The following is a 12,702-nucleotide window of genomic DNA, read 5'->3' as shown; positions in this document are numbered from 1 at the left end:
ATCTTTATAGAGCGTGCTATATTCATTATAAATTCAGGGAGTCAATTAATGTTATTTTGTCACACAGAGTAATCAAGAATATATTTATCGATTTTTTTATACAGGATTAAACATATGCCCTTATTTAGATGCTTTCAAATTCGTCATTATATTGCTCGCATCATTCTGAAATTCATTTAAAGACATTTATTCCCAATTTTCTATTTAACCGAACTTTTTTGCCTTTACTGTAGTCAGCAACTGATGCTTATCTGCTTAATGATTATGTGAATAAAATAATACACAGTCAAAAAATATCAAACTAAAACGGACAGCACATATCTGGCAAACGCATGTGTTGTGTAGAGAATTTGTCTGATAGCGTTATAAAGACTAGGTGAATGATTTTCTGATTTATGGAAATCTTAATTTATTTGATTCTGAATTATTTATTTTAATGCTTTAATTTTGGGGAAAAACAGATGCTTTTGGGAATATTAATTAGTTTAAAAGAATATTATTTATTTTTCTTTTATTTGCAATTTTCGTACAAGCTTTGATTCATTGTGAAAAGAAACAGGGAAAGGGAGGCAATTTTGCTAAGTCATGATTTCGCGCGCTTTGTCCTTTAGAATGTTCTAGAAGGAATTTCATTGTGCAGTTGACCTTAGGACAGGAAGTACGTGACAGAAGGGTCAGAGGTTGCCACTTGACTTTCGATGTAAGTCATTCAGGTTTTTGGCGATTGAGGGTCCGGTTTGGCTAAGTGAAGAAGGGCGCGCATGCGCGATCATCCTTATTTCCGCATTCAGGGGTTGAAAACGCAAATTTTGCCAAAATTAAGGGGGCGATAATTGAAGCCATAGTGGGAGCCCGCGTTTGTGAAGGAGAGGAAGAAAATTCGAGTTTGAATCACTTTTTTTTTTCGTGTGAGACTTTTCGTGCGAGGCTTGGCGAGACTTGCTTGCGGAACTTACTTTGGACGTTACTCTTGAAAACTTGCTCTGGGATTAAGCGTTCTGAACGATGTAATTTACGAAGAGAGATGCTCCCCGGCCGCGTTTTGACTAAGAGGCGAGAGACTTTACTCACTTACTCTTCTTACTCTTGGAATCACTTACTGGGTGGACTTACTTACTTTTAACCTAAGACTGTAACTTCGAGCTTGCTCTTGGGATGAGCAAGAACAGGCGAGCCGTAATTGCCCAGAGAGACGTTTCCGGCCGGGAGCTGCAAACATGCTTCCTTGCCGCGTTCTGGTTAAAAGGCGAAATTGAACCGGGCGAGTGACTTAAGACTTTCAAGACCAGGCGGACAGCCGTGCTGGGCAGCAGTGCTCCTGTTTCTGTTTTCCAGTGTAAAATAGCTTCGTCGTTATGAAAACCAGTTAACCTGCGTGTGTGTTTCGCCAATAGTGCCAGGACAGGACGATGTCTTCTGAAACTTCCATTTGTGACCTTAAAAATGAGCCCCGCCGATGTCAACGCTTATTAGGATACGAGTCCTCCACTTCAAGACGTCCTTACAAGATAAGTTATATTTTTTTGTGTTTGAACTTTAAGTAAGGTTTCAACGACTTCCTTGGAATGTAAAATAACAACGTCGAATCTTAAATTAATTCTCAGGCTTTCAATTGTTTCCCTTTCCCCTTCTAAATTGCCGAGACAATCCTTAAGGTTTTTATATGAATTAGGATGTAATAATTTAAGTTGTTTGTGTAATCTTCCTTAGAGCATATGTGAATTGCAAATAATATGTTCTCCTTAACCTCTTAGAAATTATAGATCGGGTACCCGTTAAATTAAAGAGTCATGTAATAGATTTGCAAATCATGAATTTAAATGTAACAAAAAGTAAATGTCAAATTGAAGAATTCCCCTGTGTCTAAAATAAGTAAATTAAAAGGTAACACAAATAAGAAATTAGACTATTTGATGACGATAAGATTTAATTTTTATTGTGAGGAATTTGAATAAACTGATATTTAATCTGGAAACCTATTACTTATGTGTTCTTTATATCTGTTATGTGTTTTTCTTATATATATATTGATTTTACATGTTGTTTATTCGATCCTCTCACGGCGCGAACCCGGATGCATTTTCACAACGCAATGCATTAAAAATTCACTTATATGATCACTAAAAGTTTGGTAATTAGCAAACTCTTAAGAGTTTAGTTTCGCAGTTGATATTTAGCTAGTTACGGTTTCACCTGTCTGTTTCTGCATTAGTTTCCTCCCTAAGAGGAAATAGTAACACAGCATTGGTGCCCATGATTTTTTCGGCAAAGTATGGTAACAAAGCATAGGTTTTCTCTCATAGAATCAGAACATAGGTTTTTCTTATTTAACACATGGAACTGAATTAGTGACCTCAAGTATCCTTTATAATTCGAGCCCAGTGAACCGTAAAATTTCCGTTATGGCCCACGTAAAAATTCCGTTATCAAGACTAAAAAATTAATGTGATTAGACATAAAATCTGCCCGACTTGTTAATAAGATTCCTTACTGAGATATATTTTCTCATCAGTTCGGTTTTTATTATAGCTAATAAACAATTAACGTTTATAGGCGCTGCATCAGATTAATAGAATATAATAAATGTTTGCACGCAGCGCAATCACAAGCAAACAAATGTATTTCTTAGAAGGTCCAGCACTTTAATGAATTGGCTAAAACGTTACCTGCCTCCATATTCTTATATACTGTTGCATTTCTGTAAATTCTTTCACCTATATCTGCATACTATTGGCCCAAAATACAATTAAAAATGCATAATAAAATTTAAAAATAAAATAAAAAAAAATATATCTGAAAAGTTTCAAATTTTAAATTACGTCTAAAGGGACATTTTTTAACGTTTTGTGTGTTACCTTTATTTATTAAATACCATGTTCTTTGCACTTAAACCATGAAATTAAGTTCAATTGCAATGTCGCAAAATAATTTTAAAATGAGCCTATCTTTAGAATTTCTGACACACAGTTCCGCGAGCTGGAGATAAAAAGGTTTTTTTTTTTTTCCTCCGTAGAGTTTTGCCATTTCTCTCTTTCAAATTGCTTAGTTTGTTACTCAAAAATTCGTTAAAGTTTTACAAATATCAAATCGATAATAAAACAAATTCCAAACTTCAAGTTCGGTCTTTTACATGCCCATATTCGTAGGAGGATTACGTCATTCAAAATTCGATGGCTCTAGGCACCGTGCTTCTATCACAATGCGAGAAATATACCTACATTTTATGCAGATTTTTCATTATTTAATTTCTTCAAATATAATTCAGGACTCTAACATTTGGTGGCAACAGTTTGAAAAGTGAAACGGACATTTATAGTGATTCAACGCAAAATCGCAAAACGAAAACAATAGCCATTCAGGGACAAAGTCCCTCTGGACTAAAAAACTGATTAAAATGTAATAGATATGTAACGGATTAATCAACTTATCGGCCATTATGTATTGTAAGCATTGTTGGGCAAGAATCATGACTCACTATAAAAGGCTTGTAAAAAAAACGGAAAAGTTAATCGACCGCTAGAGATTGCTATTTGTTGCCATCTCCCTTACAGCTTGCGAATCTGTGAATAATACGAGGGCTGTAAATTATGTAATGGCAACATAGGTATAAATCAATTTTTAATGAACTTACAAGTACAATTGCATTAAATTCCTTCTATGTAAGAACCAACAAAGCTTATAACCTTTTGCGAAATGTCGGGAAGCCGTTGTAGACCAGTGGCAAGGTGTTGATTGTTGATGTGAGCGACCGAGCGTTCTACTGCGTGGAGTACAGATGAAACGTCAGGAAATCGGTGACCTCGGAGGGGTTCCTTCAACTTCGGAAACAGATCGAAGTCACAAGGACTCATGTCGGGTGAGTAGGGAGGGTGTTTCTGGATTTCCCATTGCCACTGTAGCAAAAGGAGAGTGGCATTGTGTGCGACATGGCAACGAGCGTTGTTATGCAATACGATAGGGAGATTGTTGTGCAATAAACGTGAACATTTGCGCCGCATAGCGGGTGGCAGATGGTGCTGTAGAAATCGGCAATAGTAATCTGCGTTGACAGTTTGTACTTCAGGTGCAGCATGTGTAAGAATCACACCTTCCCAGTCGTATGCCATAATCAGCATAACCTTCACCCGACTGGGTTCCTGTCGAAATTTCTGTGGACGTGGCGAACATTGGTGACACAATTCATTTGATTGACGCTTTAATTCAGGCTCATAGGCTCTTGCCCATGTCTCATCAATGGCGACAATACGCTGCAGAAATGCGTCTCCTTCATTGTGGTATCCCTCCAAATGGGTGCCAGTCAGTGCATACCAGTGCCATTTCTGTACTTCGGTTAGTCGATGTGGAACCCAGAGGGAAGAAAGTTTCCTCATGTTGAGAGATTTCTTCATTATGCGCCACACCGTTTGATGGCTCAGACCAACATCTAAGGATAATTCTCGGACAGTCCATCGGCGGTCTATGGTAAGGAGACCGCTCAGGATGTCAGTCTGCTCTTGCGTAATGGAAAGCCGACCTGTGAGTTGCAAATCCGCAATCTCATTCCAAACCGAACGAAATGCTTGAACCCATCGTGCTACTCTCCTATACAATAAAGAATTTGTGCCTTAGGCTTCCACTAATCCTCGATAGCATTCTGTTGCATTTTTGTCACGTGCAACTTCGAGTTTAAGCCACGACCGTTGATCACCTTTTGAAAACATGCTTTAGAGCGATGGGAACGAAACTCCTCACTTTAACGCCACACAACAACTACCCTTCTAAGCAGATCGACTGTTTTTTTGCACTCTACACATCGACAACAGAGCCACCTCACCGCTCCCATATCCTATTTGCTCATGCCCGCTTTTCTGCGAGTTTCAAGCTTAAGTTGCCACTATTTAATTTACAACCTCGTAGTTTACGGCGATACCCCGTCCACGTTCCTCATCCTCTTATCACTCCTCTGCAAGGCAAAACCATTTACTGTAGAAGTGTAATTTTGTAGTTCATTGTCTAACTAATCTCTGCTGGGAAAAAAAAACCGCGAACACAGTATTTGCTCAATGTTAAATTGTTTGCTCAGTTCTGAATTTTCACATCATGCCGCTAAGTTTCAAAGCTAAGAGTGAGCAATAAAAACTTTGCAGAAGCCTTTTAAACATTTTATTGGTAGTTGAAAGATGTTCAGGACTGTTATATTGTTTGTTAGGTTCTTTTAAAGGAGGAAGGCATGTTTGCTGTACCATATGAAGGAAGTTAAATCACTTTATGCTGTTACAAATGAAAGGAAATTAGCATAGATTAAAACTATCAGTTTGTAGCATTTGGCATAGGCTTTGGTCGATTTCTACTATTTTGTTCGGCCATTCGATTTAAAGCGAAAGCTCTGTTTAGAATGTTATGAGTGCAAACTTTCCCCAGGTAATTGTTTCAATCTATTATTTCTATGCCGGTTATATTCATGTGACATTATAGGGCCTATTAATACACTTTTTTGGATGGTATTAATCCCTTAAATCCCTTAACTTGGAAAATAATACGCTGCTTGCTGTTCTGGAGAAGAAAAGTCCAAATTTTAGTGATTTTTTTTCAAAAATGCAAGAAAAATACAGCAATAACAGTTAATTTATATCCTTGTTCATAAAAAGTAAGAGGACGTATTGAGAATTAATCAGGGTTACATCAAACGAAAGCACATATGTTATGAATGTGTTGTTATGTCATTCGTATCCATATTTGGAGCTAAATCGCTCTGCTTGGAGACTCTTTTGTCTTGATAATACTCAAGTACCAAATAATTTTTAGCTTTCTGGGTTAAAAAGCAAAATCAGCTACTTTCTTGATTTACTAAAAAGTCAAATTTTCTTTAGTTACTAAGATTCAAATTTTTCATTATTAATAGATTATATATTTTTAGCTGCAAACTTTTTGCCGTTCATTATTTTTGTACTCAATTAATAATTTTAGGAAACATTAAATATTAAATATATTTATAATATAAAATACTATTCTCCATAGAGTTAAGATATGAACATTGTTAAAAATATATGTTTGAGAGCAGATGCCTTATAATGTGTATGACTGCAACTTTATTTTCTGTGTCAATGCAATATTAATCCATGTAAAGCCGGGCAATCAGACCCACTTCCATTATGAATCCGTCTAAAACTCATATTGAAAGAGTATAGTATACCAAGAACGGCAAACCTAAACCATACAAGCCACTAGATGGCACGCGAGAGGTGTTTTGGTGGCACGCCGCATGTGCATATTAAATTTCTTTTATTTGCTTACATTCACTGAAAACATTTAAAAAAATAAGAAAAGGAAAATCTTCAAGACTAACGACCGTCAAAGTTGGATTCAGAAACGAGCACGAGCATGAACAACATTAATAACTAAACAGTAAGTTAAACAAGGAAGTTAAAACCAAAATAGCAAGTTAATAACTTAATTTAATAACTAAGTAGCAAATTAATAATTAAACAGCAAATATAGTTACAAAATATAATTCGACAATTTGAAACCAAAGCAGGGGTTTAAAGATTATTTTTAGAAAGAAATATACCAAATGGCACAATACACACCTGAAACCGTAATTTAACTGGCACACTGATCTAAAATGGTTCTCCGCCCTTAATATGTACCTTATCTTGAACCTAGCATACATTCATTTAAAGATGCAGAAGGTAACCCTACATTTTTTTCAGATCATTTTATATTATATACGTTGTCTTATGCTACAAATCAATAAAAGTTCTGCTTGGAAAAATTCATTAGTACTTTTTGACTAGTTTTATTTAAAATATAATAAATTCCAAATTCGATATAGTAGTTTCGACTTCTAAACTATATTCAAAATATTTATTCACATCATAATTTAAGTAATTTTAGACATCAAAGTTGCAAGAGAACGAAATTTTAAATATAAGAGCACGAAAAGTAAAATGATTTATTATTTTGTTATAAACATATATTTATTGAAGGTTTATTATTTACAAAGTAGTACAAAATATTTTGCCGTTTTCGACATATATTTGTAGGGTATTAATTATAATATCGCTATTTGAACAGGCAGAGTATTACTTTAAAATGAAGCCTAATCTATCTATATGTAAATCAAATAAAGTAGTGAAACACATGTGTGAAGAAATGCTCAGTAAGATTCATTCTTTCATTTTAAGAATGAAAGAACAGCGTTTAAATTTAAGTTAGAAATGCAATATTATCTGCGCTGAAACTCTAATGGAAGCCTTGCGCAATAAATATTCGTCGGCGTAACCAAATGTAAATTTTATTGAGAAAATCTCATTCCATCCTCGTATGTAAAAGAAGTAATAAAGCCAGAATTTTAAGTTACTTTAAACTGGTGCTCTTTCGTCTTCGTTATAAAAGTAAAGTTATTGATATAAAAGAGTTACAAATCCGTAGCGAAATCTAACATTTGTGCAGTTTTTTATCTTTCTCGAGGAAGGATAAAATTACAACTACGTATACTAGAATTCCTGGCGGCTATTAGCTTTACAGGTCCTGTGGCTCCCAGAAGGGTCGTTTGAAAATTCGGATTCAAGAACTCTGCCTCGTCTCTAAGAAATATATTTTAATAAAAAAAGACATTAAAGGTCGACATGCGCGAATTTGAAATAAATATGCCTTAGCTCTTTTAAATTTCTAAAAGCGAGCCGTAAGATTCTTATATCTACGTCCAAATTATACTTTTTTGTAAATTATTTTTATTGGTTTTAAACATTTGTTCAATGTGTAATGCAGCTGAAAGGAATTAATTAAAACATTATCTAGCAAATACTGATCTTTGTACAAATAAACATGTATCATAAGAATAAATTTTTAATCAATAAAAACAGAAAATCTTACTATGTATGATTTGATGAATGTATTTCATTAAACAGCAACAGCTACAGTAAATTCCAATACTTGTAGACATATACAGATTTGCATATTTATAGCATTATATTAATTATTATATCATTCACTAAAAGTGAAGCTCTTCTACTCTGAATTAAAAGGAATACTGAGCAAGAAAACAAGATATTTAAGAAATAGCATATAGTATGTAATATACATTCATCAAATTAAGGGGACAAGAAAAGCTTTAAACTAACTTTATTAATTGTCTATAAATTAAGTTTATAGACATGAAACTGTAGAAAGGAACATGAAGCGTTTAGCGTTTAGCACAACAAAGGCCTATTTCGATAGAAAGATGATTATAGTAGAATCAAGACATCAGAGGTTGCCCGAAAGCACGTGAAACATCTGCAGTAGGCGTGCGCAGACCACGTTGATAAGCGAAAAGAAGATGAAAGTGTTTATTGAAGACGTTTGTTGCAAGCAAGTTCTATGTGTAATGTCGCTGAAGGAGGCCCCTTGAATGACTTCATATACCAAAGGATGTTTGATAAGCTTGAACAAGTGCATAGTATGATAAGTGAAGCCTCAGAGTTTGATATCGATCAGGCTGCCTTATTACGTATTTCAGACCTTTTCAAAGCAACTGTACAGCTGTGAAAAAGGCTGATGGTGGTTAGCTAGGAAACACAATGTCAATGAATTATAAAAGCGAAATGACAATGACATCAGTCCGCGGAAACATTGAATATCACCAGCTTACGATAACTAGGGTGTCATCTATAACGGTTTACTATGGTCAGACGTTTCTTAAGTCGTTCATTCCTCGGTCGTCCTGAGAATTGCATTTCATTGATGGCTGTCTATAGGTGCGCCGTTTAAAAAAGGAAAAAGAGCACAAAACTAGATCTATCATCAATGTAATTACTAACTTCTTTCCAGCTGAAAGTCGTATCAGAATCGCGAACGCTTAGTTTTAGTACGACAATATATAGAGAGATATAGGACCCTGCTTCTTTCCGGCAATAAGAGGGAAAGAGATATTTAGATGAATTGGGAGCACTTATTTGTTGAGGCATTATGTTAAATATTTGCATTGACCTTAGATTTCAGCGGGCATGCTATGTTAATGGAGATCTCTGTTATCAAGAAGTGGCTCTTCCCCATGTGCGTCTGTTCCCAGGTGTTGTTGATTCAGATTTTTTTAAAATTATGTTAAGGCCAGAGTATACCAGCCATGTGCTTTGAAGGAGATGCTAGAGAAGGAGAATAACATTCGAATATATTGGCCAACTTATTACCCTGATTTAATTCACACAGATCATGGCGTGAAACTCCTTAGGAAGATGTCGTTCCGTATGATACGTTCCACCGTGCGCATGCCAATATGGCGAAATTTGGTGCGTACAAAGTTGCGTAATACCATAAATGAGGAAGCACGCAGCAGAATCATCGCAATAATAGACACACGCGTTCAATAATTTTGATAACCTGAAAGTTGTCATGTTAAAGGTATAATCAAATAAACATGCTTTTAAAGTTAATTAGCTTCGTCTTCATCAAATTACATGCAATTTAGATTGAAAAATATATTAGTTTTATTTCAAAACGGCTTTAAAATATGTTGCGCCATAATGTGTAACTAATATCAATAGCAATAATTTATTTACATTAAGCGATTGTTTTATATGTGTTGCGTCATATAAAAAGTCTCCGAGGTTTTTTGGTACATTTTAGAACAAAACTTTTCTTCATTGAAAACCAGTTTTAATCAAGTACATATTGACGATTATTATCTATGATCGTTTGCCATTTTTCGGTTACCTTCATAATTCCATCGGTGTAGAGCTTCTGTGGTTTATCGTCGAAAAACTTGGGCGAGTGATTTTCAGCGACTCTTCGGTCGACCAGTTTTTTACCATCAACAGAGTTTTGCAGAGACCAAAGAAAATGGTAGTCATACGCTACAAGGTTCGGGCTATATGGTGGATGCATCGAAATTTCTCAACCAAGTTCCGTCAATTTGTTCTAAGTCATTAAAGATGCGTGTGGCCGCGCATTGTCATGATGGAGCACAGTTCTGTTTCTTTTGGCCAATTCTGATCGCTCTTTCTGTATTGCTTCGTTAAAACGTCGAGTTGTGCACAGTACAGGTCCAAATTGATGGTTTCGCCAGGTTGCACCAGGTTGCAATTTATGTGGCACCCAAATATTGAGCTTCGTTTTGTAACCTGCTCTTTCCAAATGATTACAAATTGTCATATTATTTAGTGCCTCTGCTATTTCCTGACAGCTTACGCGCCGGGTTTGCTCTACCAGTTACAAAATTTCATCGACTTTTTCAATGACTGGCCGACCAGAGTGAGGTGCATCTTTGATATCGAAATTTCCGGAACGGAATCGAGCAAACCCCTTCTGGGTCCTTCGTTCACTCACAGCATTCTCACGATACACTTCACAAATTTTTCGGCATGCTTTTGCAGCCTTTTTACCTTTTTTATAGTTAATCACCAATATAACGTTTTACACAAGCAACGAATTAGAAAACTATTTACACAAACAATGGAAGCTGAATGTCATCTTTTAAGCACATGTTTGTTTGAGACAATCGGGTGAGTGTTGCCGGATATATCAACACTATCTAGTGGCAAAAAAACGCGGAGACTTTTTATATGACCCAATATATTTAGGCGATTAACTTTGACTTATGGGATCGCAGAAGTAGTTCTATCATATCTTTCCTAACTTTGTATGAAAACTACAAAATTTCATAAGACGTTAGGGAAAAAATAAATTTTTTAAGCTATCAAGAAGTATGTGTCCGTTTAAATTCTGTGAAATCCGATATGGCTATTTTATAGAAGTTCTAAAAATGTTTATTGATCATTTTATTTTATTTTAATCAAATTAATTTTAATTAAATTAATCTTAATTAGTGCTTTCGTTTATTTTTTTATTTTGAACTGTTTCATGAATTCAGAGTCATCTAGATATAACTCAGAATTATATATTTATATACTAGATATAATTTTGTGACTGTGTTCAAAATTCTTCAGCTGCTCGTTGAAAAATGACAAGGAATTTTCAACAGTTTTGCATATTTCATACCCGTTTTATTACACTGTATTCATACCCGTTTTTTTGCACTGATTGTTATTTTTCAATTTTGATGCAATTTATGCGCAATTCTTGCTTGAAGTTTAAAATTTAAAATTTTTAAGTTTTTAAATTTTGATTTCGTAATTATCTTTTGGTCCTACGTGCATATATATGTAACTGAAAAGTATTTTGAAGCTTCAAACTCAATGATGGAAGATTACCTAATTCAAAGAAAGCAAACAGTCAACACATGCAGGAAATTAATCTCGAAATAACAGCAAATTAAACCATAAGTAAAAAAAAATTCAATTAAATTCATAATATTGCTGCTTTTTTGCATGGAGCTACGAAGAGGAATATCAACGAGATGTGTTTCTGAATTATATTTGAATGAACTGCTAAAATGAAGCTGTAACTTTTTTTTTCAGATTCGAAACTTTATAAAATTTTTTAATGTAAACTCAAAATAGAATGTTTGAAAAAAATTGATAAACACTTGAAACATTTTTTACAAAATCATTATTGAATTAAATTAATAAATCCAGTTAAAACTGCTCCGTTGAGAATCGCAAGAAAAATGTGTTTTCATATTTACCATTACAAGTTAGAAAAAAATAGGAAATGAGTAATTCCATGGAAAAAATACAATATACAATTCAGTCAAAAAAAAAAAAAAAAAAAAAAAAAATTAATATGAAAGTTATTACTTCTTATATTATTACTTCTAGTAATAATATAAGAATATTCTTCTTATATTATTATTATAGTTATTACTTCTTATCTAGTATGAAATCTTCTATGAAAGTTATTAGGCTCCAATCTATCTTATATGAAAGTTATTAGGCTCCAAGGACCAAAATAAATTAAGGCTGTTTTGAGCAATTATTACAAAATGGTGTCTATAACCAATGAAGAAAACGAATACAGGAACTTAAATCTCCTGCTAATTAAAAAAAATTCCAAAAGTTTCAATATAATTTGAAAAAAGCAAAAGGACAAATTAGCCAAGATGCAATTAATGTGGGCATTTGCAAGTTATTAATAGTGTTACAGTATATTAGTATGTACAGTCTAAAAATAAAAGTATAATTCTAAAATAATATAACATTTTTCACATCTCCTTCAAAATAACCTAATAAATCTACGAGTGAGCTAGAACTAAAAGGTGGGGGACGATAATTCTTTACCAACAAAATCTGGAAATTGAGTCCCCTCATCCCTAGTCGCCCTTTAAATTGGGGGAGTGTGTGGCCTTCGTAGCTTAGTTGAAAGTATACTCGACACGTATTCGGGAGTCTAGGGTCCGGTAAGGGCACTGCATATTTTTCATGGTTCGAGCAACAGGAAACCTAATGACCCTACAAAGCTAGCAACAAAATGGCGAATAAAATATTGCCCTGGCTTATAGCCTGAATTATTAGCCATAAAAATCGATTAGAAACTGTAACAATGCATTAAAATTAGAAAATCAATTCAGAAGCAAAGCACCTGAAAGCATCAATAGTCAAAGTAATGAGTAATAAAAATAACCAAAGTAGTATGTTACCTGCAAACACAACCAAAACCCTTGCGCTGCAATTCAAAATAACTGAATTTAGCTAAGTTTGAATTAAAGTAGGAATTAAACCATCTCCAGGAGTATTTAAATAAATGCACATGGTACTATATACTTGCGCAAGATACATTTGAGTATACATATGAGTGAAGTGTACGGAAAAATGGTAATATATAATTCTGAAATTTGAATAAATCCAT

Source organism: Stegodyphus dumicola, chromosome 5 (genome assembly GCF_044657685.1).
Source record: "Stegodyphus dumicola isolate Sdum_Otavi_A_Nest chromosome 5, ASM4465768v1".
Lineage (NCBI taxonomy): Eukaryota > Metazoa > Arthropoda > Arachnida > Araneae > Eresidae > Stegodyphus > Stegodyphus dumicola.
The sequence above is the reverse complement of the archived record's forward strand: the minus strand, read 5'-3'. Positions refer to the sequence as shown.